The sequence below is a fragment of the Agelaius tricolor genome, unplaced genomic scaffold, assembly GCF_023055355.1.
Source record: "Agelaius tricolor isolate 1412-34295 unplaced genomic scaffold, bAgeTri1.0.p SCAF_6, whole genome shotgun sequence".
NCBI classification, from domain to species: Eukaryota; Metazoa; Chordata; class Aves; order Passeriformes; family Icteridae; genus Agelaius; species Agelaius tricolor.
The window spans coordinates 51,014,388-51,031,175 of NW_027269266.1; positions in this window are offsets into that span (position 1 = coordinate 51,014,388).

Sequence of the window (16,788 nt, forward strand, 5' to 3'; positions counted from 1 at the left end):
TCCCTCCTAGGATTTATAAACTATTTCAGTCATTTTTTTGCAGAACCTTTCAGCAGTCCTGAATTCTCTGAATCAACTGCTCAGGAGAGAATTGAAAATGGCAGTGCACTGATGCTATAAAGGAAACCAGAAGACTTAGATTTCATTCATCTCTGATTTAACCCAGTGCAATACAGCACTGAAATTAGTAAGGTTAGAATGATGTTGGCATGAGCAGAAGTTGCCCTTTGCAGTTTAAAATGTGTGGCTCCAGCCTACAGGGGTGTAAGTTACACCCCAGGCTGGAGCACACAGCGGTGCACTGAGCACAGGTGTGGTGCTTTGTGGGTGCATGAGGCAGGAGTGTGCCACTGGAATCATCTGTGTCTATACATTCCTCTGAAGAGATCTGATTTTGCTGCAATCCCTAGGGCAGCTAAAGAGGCTTCCTGGCTGAGAGTGGCCCTTGTTTGGTCACAGGAGGATTGGGAAGGATGTGAGCACATGCTTACATTAGGCTTTGCTTGAACTGGCACACAGAAGCGTAAAGGTCTAATAACTTGCAACTAGTTTGGACTCTTACAAAAAACAGCACAAAGAGAGTGTTTTATCATTTTCATGTGCACTTTGGCTTCAAGTTATGTGTATTAGGAGTTCATTTCTAGTAAACTACCTAGGTTACCAGCTTTGCCCTGGTACTCAGGGCAGGCCTGTAATGCTCATGGCATTGATGCACAAGTGCCTTGCAGAATTTCACTGCATCAGCCTAGGCTGGCACTATTGCCTGCCATTGGAATGTATTCACACTTGCATTTTACACCCTCTTGATTCCTTTCTGTCAGTATTTCTTCCACCTGATTTAAATGCTTTGAATTGGGTCCTGCTTATAGTCTCTCTCTTTTTTCTTTTTTTTTTTTTTTTTTGAGGGCAAATTCTGCCAGTGACCTCGTGTCACTGCTCTGCCATCCTGGTCCTGTGGTGGTGAAGCACAAGCTATTCTGGTGGTAGCTGAGCTCCTGGAAATGCTGGCAAAAGTGGTGAGAACAAAGCTGCACCCATGGTTAGAGCTGAAGGAAGGAAATGAGCCCATGTGAAAACTTGTGAAAGGACTTGGTAGGCAAGCTGGGACTCTAATTTAGCATTTTACCCTTATTCTCCATCATCAGTAAAATCAAGAGTGAGTTGTGCTTGGGCCCACTTTCTATTAATAAAAATTATTGAGGATCGATTCAAGCCAGTTCATTTTCTACACAAATAAACTAGTATACTGTTAGCACATGCTGCTATGGAAGAGGGATTGACATGAATATTTGGAAAAGTGTGTTTCAAGAATTTATAAAGCATTAAATAGTAAATATTTTAGTAAGCAAAGATGTGGCATATATAGGAAAACCTCTGTGTGATCCAAACCAAACAAACCTAACTGTTTATCCCAATAACTTGTCAAAGGCACAGTATTTTACAGCTTTTCTCACCCTATAGGCTTCCTGCTCTTGAAGTCCTGCTCTTGAAGTTTACCATCTGTGTTCTCCCTAGTACTGAAAACTCTCCTTGGAGGAGTCACCAGTGGCCTCAGATTTTGCCTGTATTCAAGGAAGTGCAGCTAAAGTGAGCAAAGTTATGAAGTTAAACCTCAGCAAACCCATGTGTGGCTCCTATTCAGCAGTGCTGTCCTGGGTGTTTGAAATCCATGAGCCCTAACCAGCATTTTTGGATTAAATATTTTTTCTGAAAAATGGATCAGCAACATTTTTCTGGTTTTCCTCCTTCAAGCCTAAAAATTTCTTTGAAAATTGAACCAGTGGAAACTGCTGACCACTGGGAGGAACACATAATGGGTACATTCCCGACAAGGATGGGATGGATTACAGTACTTCTCCTGTAAAAGGAAAAAAAACCCCTCTCAAACTAAAAAATTACTTTCAGATTTCAAATAAATTTCTCAGAGTTTCTTTCAGTGATTTCCTCACACAAAGACTTATGCAATAGTCACCTCCTTAATTTAAATGTAAGCTTTTTCTACCCAGTGTGGGAAAGATCAAAGATTGTTTCCAATTTGTAAGTATTAGTGGAAAAAATGTAGAATTTTTATAGCTGGATTTATATTTTAATTAAAAAAGGGCTTTGAAGAGTGAAAATAAAGAAGGTTTTTGCAGAAAATGTTGATTATCTTTAAATTTCTGAGGTTTTTTATGAAGAAAAAAAAAGGCAAGCATGAAAATTTTTTCTCCTGGTGATTTATTTTTGTTAATAGCCTTTTTTAGGTTAAAAAGTGACTTATAATTTTTTTAACTGCAATCATTCATGTTATACCAGGTAATTTTTCCTATTTTCATCTGTGAACTAAAAATAATATGAATACCCTAGACCAACACCCTGCCACCTACACCACCCAAACTCCCATCTTCCCTGCACCCCAAAAATACAATAGACTCATTAATGCTTACATGGGAAATTTTAGTTTTTAAAATAAATGTGACATTTTCTTTTTTAAAAGATGGTCTTTCTCCCTCTGCCACACTTGAGATATTTTCAGATGTTAATGATATGAATCAAACAAATGTTTAGCAAAGAAACAAAGTTTGTTATCTTGGCTGGTAACACATCAGTTCCAAAATCTCTGCTAAATTCAGTAGTTCACATCTGTGATGGAGGCAATGGTCACATGCAATCAGAATTATGCTTAACCTATGCTTATGTCAAAAAGGAAGTCCCCTTAAACATATTTCTAAAGGAAAATTGTGGTTGGTAGCCCTTTTTTTTTTGTCCTCCAGATGTTTTTAAACACTTCAATGTTTTGACATAGTGAAAAATCAAGATAAATTTTTATTGGTATGTGTCTGTCAGATTTACATTTGTGTCTGTGCTCTGTGAGCACTGTGGAATTTTAATTTACTTCTATCCACCCAGCTGGGTGCCTGACTTATAGCCATAGCTCAGAGAAGGGGTTGAAAGAAGTTAAGAGCAGAGAGCACATATATACATATATATATATGTGCATATATACATATATACAATACCTGTATCAGTAAGCTACAATCTAGGGGTTCAGGTCACAGCTTTCCAGCCATGTCTGGCTGTGTTAGAGCTTACCAACAGATGCAATGAGAAATTCTCCTCTGAAACAGCCACTGAATTGATTTTTGCACGTGAATATCTAATGAAGAATTAGTTAGAGACATGTAAGACGTGGTTGGCCTGCAAAAGAACTAGAGAAAACTGGTATCTTTTTTGTTGAGAAGGAGCTCTAAAAATTGAAAATCTGCCTGAGATTTAGTTTTTGTATACCATAGGTCACCAGTTTTATAAAACATTCCTGTCTGTGACAAGAAAAGCAAGAACATGGACATCAGTGATTGAGCAAGTTATTAACATTACAATGACCATGATATTAGATAAGCAATTGAGAAGTGCTGTAAATATTTGTCAAAGACCTAAAGAAATTAATAAAGCTAGTGGAAAATATGCTTAATATGTGTTCCTGAGTGCCTGGAGGTACTTTCCTGTTGCATGCCAGTGTTACTGGTTTCATCAGGAGTAACAGCAAAATCCCTCCCACTGCATTTTGCTGAAGGTTTAATTTTCCAGCAGGTAGAGGCAGAAGTGCCTGCATCACAGAGTGAGCGAGAGCTAGAGCTTGTGAAGGACCTGCATGGGCCACTCTTTTGTATAGGGATGTGTGGGAGTCTGTGGATTGAGTCTTTGAAGAGCTTGGATTTGAGTTTAAATTTATCTTTTGTCACAGAAGTTGAGTTTTTCAAATATTTTTCTTCCTATGCAGGAATGAATTTGCTGAAAGGGAGAATGTAACTTGCTCCATGATATTTTTGGCCTGCTCTAATCCAGTAGATATTTTAGTCTTATACTTTAAAATAAGACTTATTAAATATTAAGTTAACTTTTTTTTTTGCAATTATTTTCATGAAAGAAAAAAAAAAAGTTGCTTTTTAAAGAAATACTTTCATTTTCTTTGATATGGCTCAATTGGCTGTAGTTATTAAAGGGAAGTCAAACCACATGCAGCTGTAGTCCTCATCTGCTTCCACTAAGGCTGACATGGACTTAATGTTGGAGTATAGCTTTGATGACAATTTGAATGGGAACTTGGAGACTGTATTTCAGGGTCTGAGGGCTTCAGTACTGATCAAGCCTTAAACTAGGTGGTTTTGTAATTTGAGATTTCAATTGTTCTCTAGAGCTGCATGAGACCAATAAAGTGTTGTAGATAAAATGAATTTAGCTGACAGATATGCAACATGTGCAATATATTTTTATTATTTCTTTACAAAGGTAAAGGCAAATGCTGAAATCTTTATTCATTTCTGTCTCCTTCTTTATCCAGACTAAACTGCCATTAGCTCTAGCCTGTCTCTGACTCATTAAAATCAGTGGAAATGTATCCCCATAAAGGCTTCAGGATGCAATCTCCTTTGTTTCAGCCTTTCAGGCCAGCATCACTCAGACTCCCATCACAACACTGTCATAGAGGCACAGACACTGCATGAGCAACATGAAATTCTTGGGAAGACATCCGCCCTATTTTGTCAGTTCTCACTTCAACATCATTAAAAGTACCTGTTTTAACAGTTTCAGCACTGATTAATCCTGCAGCTATTATCTGTATGAAGGTTTAAAAAATATTTTGTTGTTGTACTGTAGTTTGTGTTTCTGCCACTGCCTTGCTGGGTCACATTGTCTGTGTCACATCATCTGGTTCTGATGCCATGTCCTTTCTCATCCATGCTGATATAGTCAGGAACTGCTCTGAATTTCACACACTTTTCTAGGTGAAGGTTTGGCTCATAAGAAGTTGAAATCACTTGTAGCTGTATTTTGATTGGTGTTTCAGTCAGTTCAGTCTGTGTTTCATAGCAAGTGCTAAGAGTGGCTCATATCAGTCACAAGATGTGGAAGTAATGTTTGACACACAGGTGCCATTTATTCTTTGATACTCTCTTGCATCTTGCCATTTTTGAGAAAAATGCTTGCAATGAGGTTTCCAGCTATGACTTAGCATTTATATTTTTGTAGCTTGGTATGTTGCGATGATAGAGCTCTGAGCTGCCTATGTAGGAAAATTCAAATTCCCACAGTTTGATGATTCAGTTGAACCCTTAACCCTTTAAAATTATCTTTGAAAACTTTTTTTTCATCTCTTACTGTTCTGTAAGATGATTGGATGTAATGGAATTCTTGCTTTTTTTTAGGGTAAGGCAAGGGTAGGATTTGAAATAAGTTTGGTGATTTTTTATTTTTTTTTTACTAAGACCAAATTACAATTTGACCACTTTCATTACAGATGATCAAACAGAACTGCAAACACAATTTTCAGAATAACATCCATTACAGCATAAAGTATTCAGTGGCAGCCTTTGCCAAGAGCTGTCCAAAACCTAATTATTCATCATTAAACTGCAGCCTGAAGACACAAAACCAGACCAGAGGTCTGCTGTGTAACATTGCTGCACATGCACATAATAAAACAGAGGGTTGGATCCACAGGGGACTTGGGTCGCTGTTTCTGCTTCCTGCTCTTCACGCTACACGCCCAGCAGTTAAAGAATGTACTGTGTTCAGAGGGAAGGGCCTTGAAGCACTGCTGGATACCTGCTTCCCCTCCAGTCTCCATCCAGGACTGCCCTGGATGCCAGGCTGCAGTCACGCTCCCTGCCTTGCTCTCCTTAGCCCCACTACCTGGGATATTGTGTAAGGGGTAACAGCTATGCTGGGACAGATGGAAAATGTTCCTGCAGGCCCTTCTTAATGCTGGGAGGTGTGGGGCTGAGATGCCCTTAGAGGGGCAAAGTTGATGCCAGTCCTCTCACAGGCTGGGCATATCACAAATTCTCTACTCTGGGATATCATTGCTGCAGCCAGGCACTGCAGGAATTCCTTGGTGAAAACTTGAGAGCCTGAAGGTTGGATTTGGGATGCACCACTTGGAGAAGGCCTCTCTTTTCTGCTTTTGTAGTGCCCCTCTGGTTACAAACCCCAGCAGTGGACAGCAGGACAGACAAATGTGGAGAGGGGTGAAAGGAGGAACACAGAGACAGCAAACACCCTGTCTGGGCTTATGCAGCAGGATGAGGCAGAAGCAAGCAGTCTGTGCAGTATTCCCCATGCTGCTGTGACATCCCAAGTCCTGGAAGATATTGCTCCTCTTACGACCTGGTGTCATGTGATAATCGTATTTGGCGTTTGAGATTCCAGAGTAGGGAAGTGAGCCACAAGGCACCAAGAATTGATTCTGTTTGCATGTCAGAGAATATTCTGGGTCGTGGAGGGAGCACATGGGCAGCCCAGGAGTTGACTCAGAGCACTGGTTTACATTTTGGACATCTCTCTGGGACTAAAAGCGTTCATAACTTACTGTCAGACTTCTAAATAGGGCTGAGCACCTGCAAACTCAACATGACAAAGTAGGGCTTGGAAAACTTAGCACTCTGAAAATCAGATCCTCATCAGTTCCAGCTTTCCACACAGTATTAAAAGTAATTATGTACAAGCTCTTGCTTCTGCTACTTGACTTGACCAAAGCTTCCCACTTCCCATTTATGCCCTCCACTTCATATTTTACTGGAACTTATGCCTTCTAATGAGAATAATGAAAATATGTTGGGCTGTTTTTCCTTTTAAGGATGGTATATGATGAATTGGAAATAAGCATGGAAATTAAAACACTTAATGTCTCCATAAAATCACTTTCAGTAAGCCTTTAAACTATTCACAGTTTGAAACTGTAATGCCCGCAGCTAAAACAATTGTGTTTAAAGCAACAAGGCAGACTCACAGTATAAACTTCTATCAAGATTTTGAGCCTGTACTTGTTTTCTGTTTGCTTTCTCTTCTCTTCCAAGCCTTAATCTTCAATAAAAGCCGTGGAATAGGGCCAAGTAACATGAAAAAGCCTATGTGCTGCTGCAACAATGAAATCCACAGCAGAAGGAAAAATCTCCTTGATAAACTGTTCAACTGCCATGCTAGATGGTGATGGTTCCTGCTGTTATTATGGGGGTTGTAGGTTGCAAAATTTCATGTCTCACTTTTTTTTCCCTCCTGGCATTAAAGACTCAAATTCAACTGTTCCTTTCTTCTCTTGTCTTTTCTTTTTGGGTAGAACAGGCAAAAATATGAACTCTCTCTCACCTTTCTATATCCTCTGCTTTTTTTCTTTAGGGTATTGTATTGCCTTTATCAGAATTATCTCCTTTTCTTTAAATCTTACAAGTTTGATTATTACAGCCCAACAAGATTCTTCAACGAATGGACCTGGAGCTAGAGACCTATATGCCCTTTCCATTTCAAAAGTGTCAATATCTTCACAATACAAAATGGCTTTCAACTTTTCTTTCTTCCTTTTTTTATTCAGTAAAGTGATTTCAGTAAAAGTAAGCTCCAGAAATTGATCCCATACTCTCTTCTGCCAAATATACATAGATAATGTATATGACCGTCGGTTTTCAACTAAATGCAGCCCCCTTGAAATGTTAGTAATTTGTTGCTTAGAAACTAAATCTGCAATAAAAATGGATCTGAAATGCTGTTTTCCATGTTAGATGCTTTCGCTAAAATTATTGTATGATGACAGAAGTGCTTATGCTCTGGAAATCATCATAAAAATGTAAGTGAGATAGATACCTGACCTCATTCGCTTTCACCTGAAAATATATTTATGGCAAGACTGAATGCTTTATCTGCAATTCCTTTTTTTGGCTCAAGACCTCTTTTTGGAGGAAGCTACTTCAGAACTGGAAAACCATTGCTTTTCAGCTGTATCTCTCCCATTCATCAACTGTTTTTCAAAAATCCCACATCTTTTTCTTTGTCCATAGAAACTTGGATTGTCTTCTCACCATCCTGTTCTGTTCTACACTAGTGGATCATGACTGGTGTCTCCTTCAGATTTGATTTTTGGAAACCCAGCTGAAAATTACTTGTGAGGGTCTGGATTTTAAAGGGAAGGCCTTCACCCTCACTTGAACCTCCTGTGTGTTGAGTGACTGATCCGTGTCTCTCATTAGAGCTAGTGACAGAACTGTCTTGTAGGTCTCCCCAGTGCGAAAGATAAATTTGGTCCCACTGGAATCAAAGGCTACATCCTCAAAGCACTCTTGAGTGATGCGTATTTATGGGGACTGGTGGTGTAGTACTCCCTTACGATAAAACTGTCATTCACTTCTTGCTAGGGTTGCATCCAAGCAGGGAGTGGAGTATTAAGCATACAATTCCTGCTAGTAGCAATAAAACGTGGCAGACTAGGGAGCAAGCAGACTCCTTTAACCCTCAAGATGAAAATCTAGGAGCTTGCCTTCATAAAGATTGGTGCATATTCCTATCTCTCTCTGGATATGGTCAAGGGTAGAAGATGAAGAACTATGTAACTCAAATCTCAAAAGTATTATTACCCTCTGGTTTAATAGACAAGCCTTATTTTTTGTTATTAACAATGGTAGATCTACTTTCCTCATTTTTAAACATAAACTCACCAAACTGAAGGCAAAATCAAGCTAAACAAAATAGAATACATATTTATTGCTTATCTGGATTGAGCATGAAATTGGTGCAATACATGGAAAGGTCTTTATTTAGGAGTGAAAACATTTTTATTTAGGAGTGAAAACATTTCTCTGAAAGTTATTTTCCTGCTTTCCAGTACTCTTTAAGGAAGTTGAAGTTTCTTTTTTTTCCTCTGAAGGTGGAGAGAGCTTTGGCTTAATTAAATTGAGCTGATTACATTTTGAGATGAACCAGAGTAATTCCAGTGATGTTATGTGGTTTGCATCCATCAGAAAGCTTGAGTGGGGCCTAGTTAGAAACTGTTCATGCTGAGGTAATGAAATCGAGTCTGGTACATAGCAATAGCTGTCATTTTTACCTTGCATGGTAGTCTGAAATTTATCTACATGCATCATTTGCATTGCTTTAATCACATAAGTTAAATGATATAATAACTCCTTAATTTTTCTCCTGTGCCAATATGACTATTTCAAACCATAGCGTAATATTGCTTTATGTATTTTATCAATAGTTGTATTTCAGTGAGGGGAGCAGATTTTAAACTGGCATTGTTGCATCTGGAAAGATAGTTGTACTAGGTGCCTTATATATATTTCTCTTTTTTTGGGGTATAAGACCACAGTCAGGAGTGCCTTAGGGAGGAGAGTTAGAAAAGTTGGCTAGTCTATCTTTTTGTGCTCAACTCTTCACTGCTGTCTCCCCAGCTGACAAATAGTTACTGTGTGAGTGTTCCTAGTTTGTTTCAAAGCCAATAAACTTGGTTAGATTAGATCGCCATCATAAGAGCTTGGTAAATTAGCCCATGCTGGGGCCAGGGCTTTTATATCTGGCCCGTGTCCAGGTCCACAACTGCCTTGTTAAAAGCTGAGCCTGAATGGCTCTGCATTCCAGGCACTTCTGTGACTGGTGTGCACACATCCCACAATGGTTTTACCAATTGGACAACACTCACTTTTGCATTTAATCACCTAGAAAACCTTTCTTGCTAAGGTTCTTGCTGAGTATGCACGTTTCCATATCTTTCTCAGTTTTTATTTTTTGGATTGTCTATAAAAGATTGACCTTCCACTCTCTTAAATATTCTTGCCATCAGATATAAAGCACATGTATTGGCATAAAAACTACTGTATATGGAATGAAAATTACTGGCAGTTCTTGAAACACATTCTGCACGTTCAAGCATAATTATATGTTGGACAGTGGCGATCGTAAAAAAGCAATCTTGAATACTTGTGGTTTAAATCAATGACCTTTACTTCTGTGAGTGGCTGCATTGATACTGAGGATGTCAAGTGCTAAGCCAAGGTGAAATTGTATATTCTGTGAAAACAAAGTCTCGTGCCAGTACTCCCTGCCAACAAACAGCATGCCCTAAGCAAGGGTGAATGAGGAGACTGGTGAGGGGATTTGCAGGTTAAGGTGCAAGGTAAGACCTTGTTCATGTGAGTAAGGAGTGATTCCCTACAACCTTGGATGAAATACTTAGCCAAAATTTGATTCATCTGAAAGGTTGAGGAATTGCCTTGATAACCAGAGTATCTGAAAACTTCTCCATCCAATGTCCACAAGCTGGAAATGCTTTTAGGATGCAAATGTTTGAAACTGGGCCAAATTCAGTTTTCAGAATTTTGTTGACATAGCCATTGGTCTAAATGGAGTTTCCTTGGGGTTTTTGTAATGCTACAATGAACAGAACTGATCCCTGATATACTAAGTGCTAAATGAACAGTCTTTGTCTTTCCGATTTTGGGATCAGAGCAAAGTCAGAGTGATTAACTAGAAGAGCATAAATTCACATTGGCTCCCCTGTAAACATTTTCTGTCTGGCTACTCTTGATCAGATTGCATCAACAGCACCCTGAAAGGGAGACCTAGTCAGAGTGGTGTAGGCAGTGTGCAAGCAATGTGCATTAAATACCTGTTGCACTCACCTTACCTGTGCAGAGAAATCTTTTATGTAAATGCACTAATCTAAATAGTTATTTTAGATATGACCACATGTGTGGGAAGAGGATCAGACTAGCATTGTTTTGCAGATGAGTGTTGTTTTTCCTGCCTTGTGTTGTTTGTCCAGGAAACAGAGCAAACAACCCAGTGCAATAAAGCCTGGCTCACTCCTGTCTTTTTTTTGTGTTCCCTAGCACTAATGAGAGTTTGTTTGCTGGAGTTAGTTAAAAGTGCTAAGAGATAGGTCTGAAAACTGAAGTCACATGTTTGTCTCCTGCCTGAAAACAGGCATTCCCAACTCATCCTATACAGCTTCAAGAAAGGAACCATGGAGAGGAGGAAGTGCTACTCCTAGAGTATCTGTGTGCCACTTCTCGATTCATCCCCCTGCTGAGAGCAGAAGAAAGCCTAGTAATTAGCAGCATCCACACTGTGGGAGTTTGCAATGCTGATCTCTGTCTCTCCAGAGCAGGACTGATGACACCCTTTGCACCTGTGCACCACAATGGCAATCACAAGGCTACCCCTTACTCTTCCTAACAAGACACCTCAGTGCCACCAGCAAAGCCCAGGCAAGGGAATGGATAGCCTACATACTTCTTGGGCTGAATTTATACACACAGAACAACAGGGTACGCATCTCATGGATTAGAAAACCATGCTTCCTAAAGTGGAAATGAAGGGGGAACTCTGCAGGCAAACAGTGTGGTTAGGCCAGACTGAGAGCTCAGGGCTCACTTGTAGTACATAGAAAGACCTCTTCACCATTAAATCACCTGTTTTCTGTTTTCATTAGCACCAGTGTAGCCCCTGACTACTGCAGATTTAAATCAGTAAGAGATGGCTGAAGGCCAAAGTCAACTTTGTTTTTAAGTTTCTTCTACCAAAAATTTGGCCCTGGAAGCTTGTACTTGGAATTGTACAAAATTTCATTTTATTATGGTATGTTTCCCCCTCTGTCCCCATATTGGTGACCGTTTATATGAATTTTGGCAGGAGACGAATGATCCTTCGCACTCAGCCTGTAATTTACAGCTATGTTTGGTTTTACATAATGTACAATTTCAACATTGTCTAACATTTCTTCATGTATTGCGGAAGACTTTCAGGTTTTATTAAACTGGCATATATAAATTGATTTTCCAGCTGGATGCAGTCACTTGGCAAACTCTGCATATTCTAACTACATATGAGCTAAATGACACACTCTAATAGTGTGTTTGAATTATTTTATGGCAACATATAGTTGCAGGACCATGTGGCAGTTTCCCAGTGCTTTGCCTAACTAGGGTTTTGCTCCTAGCTAAAGGAACAGTTATGGAGACAGACATAAATATTGCAGTGAAAGAACAAGCAGGCTGTGCCTCTTGGTAGGAGAGACTATTGCCAATTTGCACTTGCTGAGAAGAGGTATTACTGTCTCCCCATGATATGAAGAAGTATTACTTAGGGCAAGTCTAAGTCTGCAAAATTACCACTTGAGTTAGAGGGCTTTATGGATATGAAGAAGAATAGAGTTAGATTAGGGCACTTTCAGTGTCAAGGGGATTTATTTCTTATACAAATAGATGATCCATGAGAGACAGAAGAATTCTGCACTCTGCCCAACAACTTTTCATGAGTTCTCATTCTGGAAAACTTGGACATATTGACTGAATTTCCTCTTTGCTACAATGAATTAAGATGACATTGCTCACCTCTAATATGCTCGCTTCCCCATTATGCCATTCTTGCTCTTTGAGAGTAAGCTTAATCCCCCCACAGCCTCATTTTTGCATTACTCTTTGTGAAGGATCAGAGTGTAGACAACAATCCCAAACAAGATACCCAAAAATGAGTACTGGGGAGGGAACTGTGCTGAACATTTTCTCACTGAAGACAGACCGATCACTTCACATGAACCTTTGACAGCATGGCCTGAGAGTTTTGAATTTGTAAATATATTTGATGTCACCTGCATCCTAGAAGGCTTGGCCTTTCATGGGGTATAGCCACTAAAGTTTGGGATATTTTTTATGATGTTCACATTTACCAGAAATCTTCAAATATCTCTGTCCAGAAGGTTATCCTTCTCCAGGGTGTAGTGTCCAATGCAGTAAGAGCCATCTCCATCTCATTAAGGCCGTCGTCTTGCTCACAGGGTGCTGTTGTGGAGAGTAGATGCAGATGGTCACACCTTACTCTGCTGGAGTCAGCTCCTTGGGCCTTGCAGGCTGATGCAGGAATCACTGTGGCAGAGGTGGCACTGGGAGCTGTTTCGTTGTGAAAACCTTTCCCTCTGCATGTCATGGAACACTGTCTCATTCTCAGCCTCTTTGTAAAATGGAGTTTTTAGGTTTGAGCGTCCTTTGTGTGGAGGCACTGCAAGAATTTTATGTCAGGCTGCAAACCCTGTAATGCATGTCCTGCTCTCCTGGTAGAGGAAAGATGGAGGAAAGGAGAGCAATATTGGAATGTTGTCACCAACAATCTTTTAATTCACCAGATATTTGAATATTACTGGAGAGTAATGTTTCCTTATTTCCTGAGGGATGGAATTAGCAATAAATTCTGCCACTATCTCACAGAGTTCTGATTTTGTTCCTCTTACAGTGCTTCAAGTGTCAGTTGTGCTATCTATTTACCACATGGATAAACACATAGCAAGCATTATACCACTTTATTAGGCCACTAATATCCGAGAGCTTTGTCTTATGACATGGTATAAACAATAAATCATATGCTCATTGCAGTTATTCTTTATGTCAAGTCTTATTTCTACATCCCAGGCAGAATAAAGTGCTCAGTACAGCTTTCTTGTTATGCCTTTCTGCCTCCTCTGTTGTTATTAGTCGACAGTGTGCCTGATTATTCTGCCAGGGAAGGCAATGTCGGATAAATTGTGGGCTCAGATGAGGGAATTGGAAATAAATGTCTCAGTGCTTACATGGTACTCAGGGCTGCGATTTTATTTGGGAGAGCTGGGTGCACTAAGCACCACATAGCTGAAGTTCAGACAAAACTACAAAACTGTTTAGCCTAATAGTTCCTATTGAAAAGGGCCCTCTAGATGCCAGGGAGCCAAAGGTGTATGTAGCATTTAGGACATGCAAATACAGTCCAAGGTATCATACTCATTAGAGGTCTTCATCAAAGATGAGCAATTTCCTAAGCTAACAGCACTCCATACAATTCCAGACCATGTATTTCTGGTAAAATCATTAGGAAAGCCAACAGATTTGTATTTTAATGGAGAGGTGTATTAATTTTGTCACAAAAGAAAGAAGCATTTTATGTCATCACAACCACAGCCATCTGCTGTACAGCATCTATGGTTGCTGTCCATCAAAGCTTTCCCATTCAGTTTCCTGGTACCAGACAAGACCATGGAAGCTTTCTTAGCTGCAGCATATTGTTTGTTGGTATCAGTTTTATTCTTTTACGAGAAGTAGCAAGTGGCCTTTATTTTCCCTTTCTTCTCTCCCACTCGATTAGAAGCAGGGGTGGGGAGGTATGGGGCAAAAGAGAGAGACATCAGTTGTGGAGTTCCAGAATGCCTTCAGTCTGTCCTTTCACCCTACAGCAGGTTTAACCCAGGATGTGGAGAGAACAGTCCTTGCCTGCCCTAATGGTTCAGGGTTTTCTGCATGACATTCTTGAAGAGTCACTTCAGCCAAGCATTATAACAAAAGCAGCTTTGACTTTGTCAGACAGCTCTTGAGATAAAATCCCCCTGACTGAGATTTCTTACCATACTCATGGTCAAGCATACAAAACTTTCATAAACAAGATTCACTGAAAGCCTTGAATGTTTGACCTTTCAGTTCTGGAGACTCTGCTGGGGAGCAACCATACCACATTGCATATTTCCCAAGACCTTTCTTGATTGCTATCACTTCTCTCAGCTGATTTTCCAATGGGTAGCTTTAACCACAGAGGATTATAGCTATTTCTGTGGATCTGAAGGAATGTTTCAGAACAGCAAGTGGATACCAGGGATCCCAGAATCTTTCCTGACAGAGATTGACTCAACTTCACAGGTCTTTCAGGAGGCAATCAGCTTACCTTGTTGTCCAAATCCACAGAAAAAACTCAACCAAAACAACCAACCCAACATGGTATAATCTGAATGTCACAGAGCATTAATCTATGTCAAAGTTTCTCCCTTGACATATACTTTTCCTGCTCAAGTCCCTTGTTTGTCATCTTTTGCAATAAGATAGTTCAGTAATCAAACCATTTCTAGTATGATTGTGTGACTAAATGCATTAACTGAGCTACCTGGTTAGTGGTAAAGTTATTCTGACTAATCATAACCTCATCTCTCTCTAATCTTTATATGGCTCTGGAGTGAAGAAATGGAAAGGGAGAAAGGCTCTGTAACTATCTTGAATTAATTTGAATTCTGTCTCAAATTAACCTGAGCCTGCTCACAAGACAAGAGCATCAAGACTGTAGGAGGTAAAAGTTTGGGAGACTCTTTATGTTGCCTTTTCTTACGTTCTTTTCTTGTGCCTGTTCTTATGGTCTGTGTAGAGCAGCTGCAGGAAGAAGGAAGAGGTAGGCTTTTCCTCAGAGTAACATCTCCTGCCTGAGTCTAAATCTGGGATTGTCTATCCAGTCCTGCAACTTAACGGAAAACAAATGCCACTGTATCTAGTATGTAGATCTTAGGGCATTAGTGTATTTGTTCCCTAATTCAGGCCTCTCTTCTTTTTGCAAATCACTCAGAAAGACATCCTGTTTTCCACAGATTTTTGCCAGACCATTTGGGGGAATTCAATTTCAATCTCTGCTTTGTTAGCAGACTACCCACTCCATCTGTTAGTTGTTTGGTGTTTGTGAGGAGTGGTTTGTGGCTTAAATTGCATAAAGTCTTGTTCTTAGTGGAAATCAATCACACAGCTATACTCTTTTGCTCTTCAAAAAAAATCTGGCACAGTGTTTTTCTTCCAATCCAGTTGATTGGTTGCCTGAAATTTTTGGAGAAGAAAATAATAACCAATGAATAGCAAAAAGTCATTAGCATATAAATGCACTTGTTTTCTAAATAAAATCATCATTCAAACAATTTTTACCATGAGGAGGAGGGAATGTGTAGTATGGGTAACTAGTGTCCATAAACACACCAGGAAGACATACTTTTCCTGAAGTCAGTAGCATATTCAGTATTTATTTCCAGAAGGTAACTGCTTTATGTGTTACTCAGAAAGTGTTGACTCAACATACCAAGGAGCTGTGGTGGGGGTTTTATGTGAAGCAAAAGCTTTTGAGTGAGGACCCCTGTAACTAAGAGCAGAAGTTTGGTTGTGGTTACAAGTATGCGAGTAATTTGGGTTTAAGGGTGGCAGTTTGCTCCCAGGAAGAAGAGAATAAAAAGCGAGTTTAAAGGCGGTGCCAGTGTGCTGAAATGTGTTCACTGGAAGGTGGCTTAAGCTGTTGTCATCTTCCATAAATACAGACATGTTCTGGGCCGTGGGAGTGATAGGCTGAGAATGAGCACGCGGTGTCATGAAGGGCCCCATCTGTCCAGGCTTGCAGTTGCTCCTAATCCAAGCATTGATTCCCCCTCTTCCCTTCACTGCCCTCCGTCAAGGTGCCTTGTGCCTCCCGCATGCTGCGGGGAGATGCTGACAACGTGGTATAGATCAGACGGCGCGTCGGGAAGGGAAAAATTCGACATTGACTAATGCCCGATTAAATCATATGTTTGGGATCTCCTGGGTCAAGAACTGTGAGAACTTTCCATGAAAATTATGAGCCATAACTCAGGCAGGCAGCTCTGGGACAGTTGCGCAGCTGCACGAGGCATGTGTGCTACCCTTTTGCACTCCGGGTTGATTTTTTTTTATTATTATTTTTTCCCTTTTTGCTTCTTTTCCCGGTAACCCCGTCCGCGGGCCGCAGGTGAGGCCTCACGGCGCTGGCGGCGCCGAGGGCGGCCCCGAGGGGGCGCTGGCGGCACGGCCCGCACGGCAGCGGCTCCATGGCCGCGCGCGGGTTCCGTTCCCGCCGGGATCGCTCCCGGCCCCCTCACGCCGGGAAGCCGGCGCTGCTCGGCGGCTGCTTGTCAGCGCCGTGCCTCCCGCGGCAGGCGGAGAGCGGCACCCCGAGCTCCGCTGCCACCCGGAGCGGCTGGGGCACAGGGGGCTCTCCTGGGGGCACAATGGAGATGCCTCCCTTCCTGCGGGGGACGGAGGTCAGCGGCAAACTTGGCGTAGGGCGACAAGTTTTCTCCACGCAGCCTTTGTCCAGCTCTCTGCTTGGAGAAGTGCCCCACTGCTTATGCCTGTGCCCAGGATTATGAGCTGTACTTCTAGGAGGAGAGAGCCGGAGGAGCAGTGGGGTGCTCTGCTGTCACCCCGT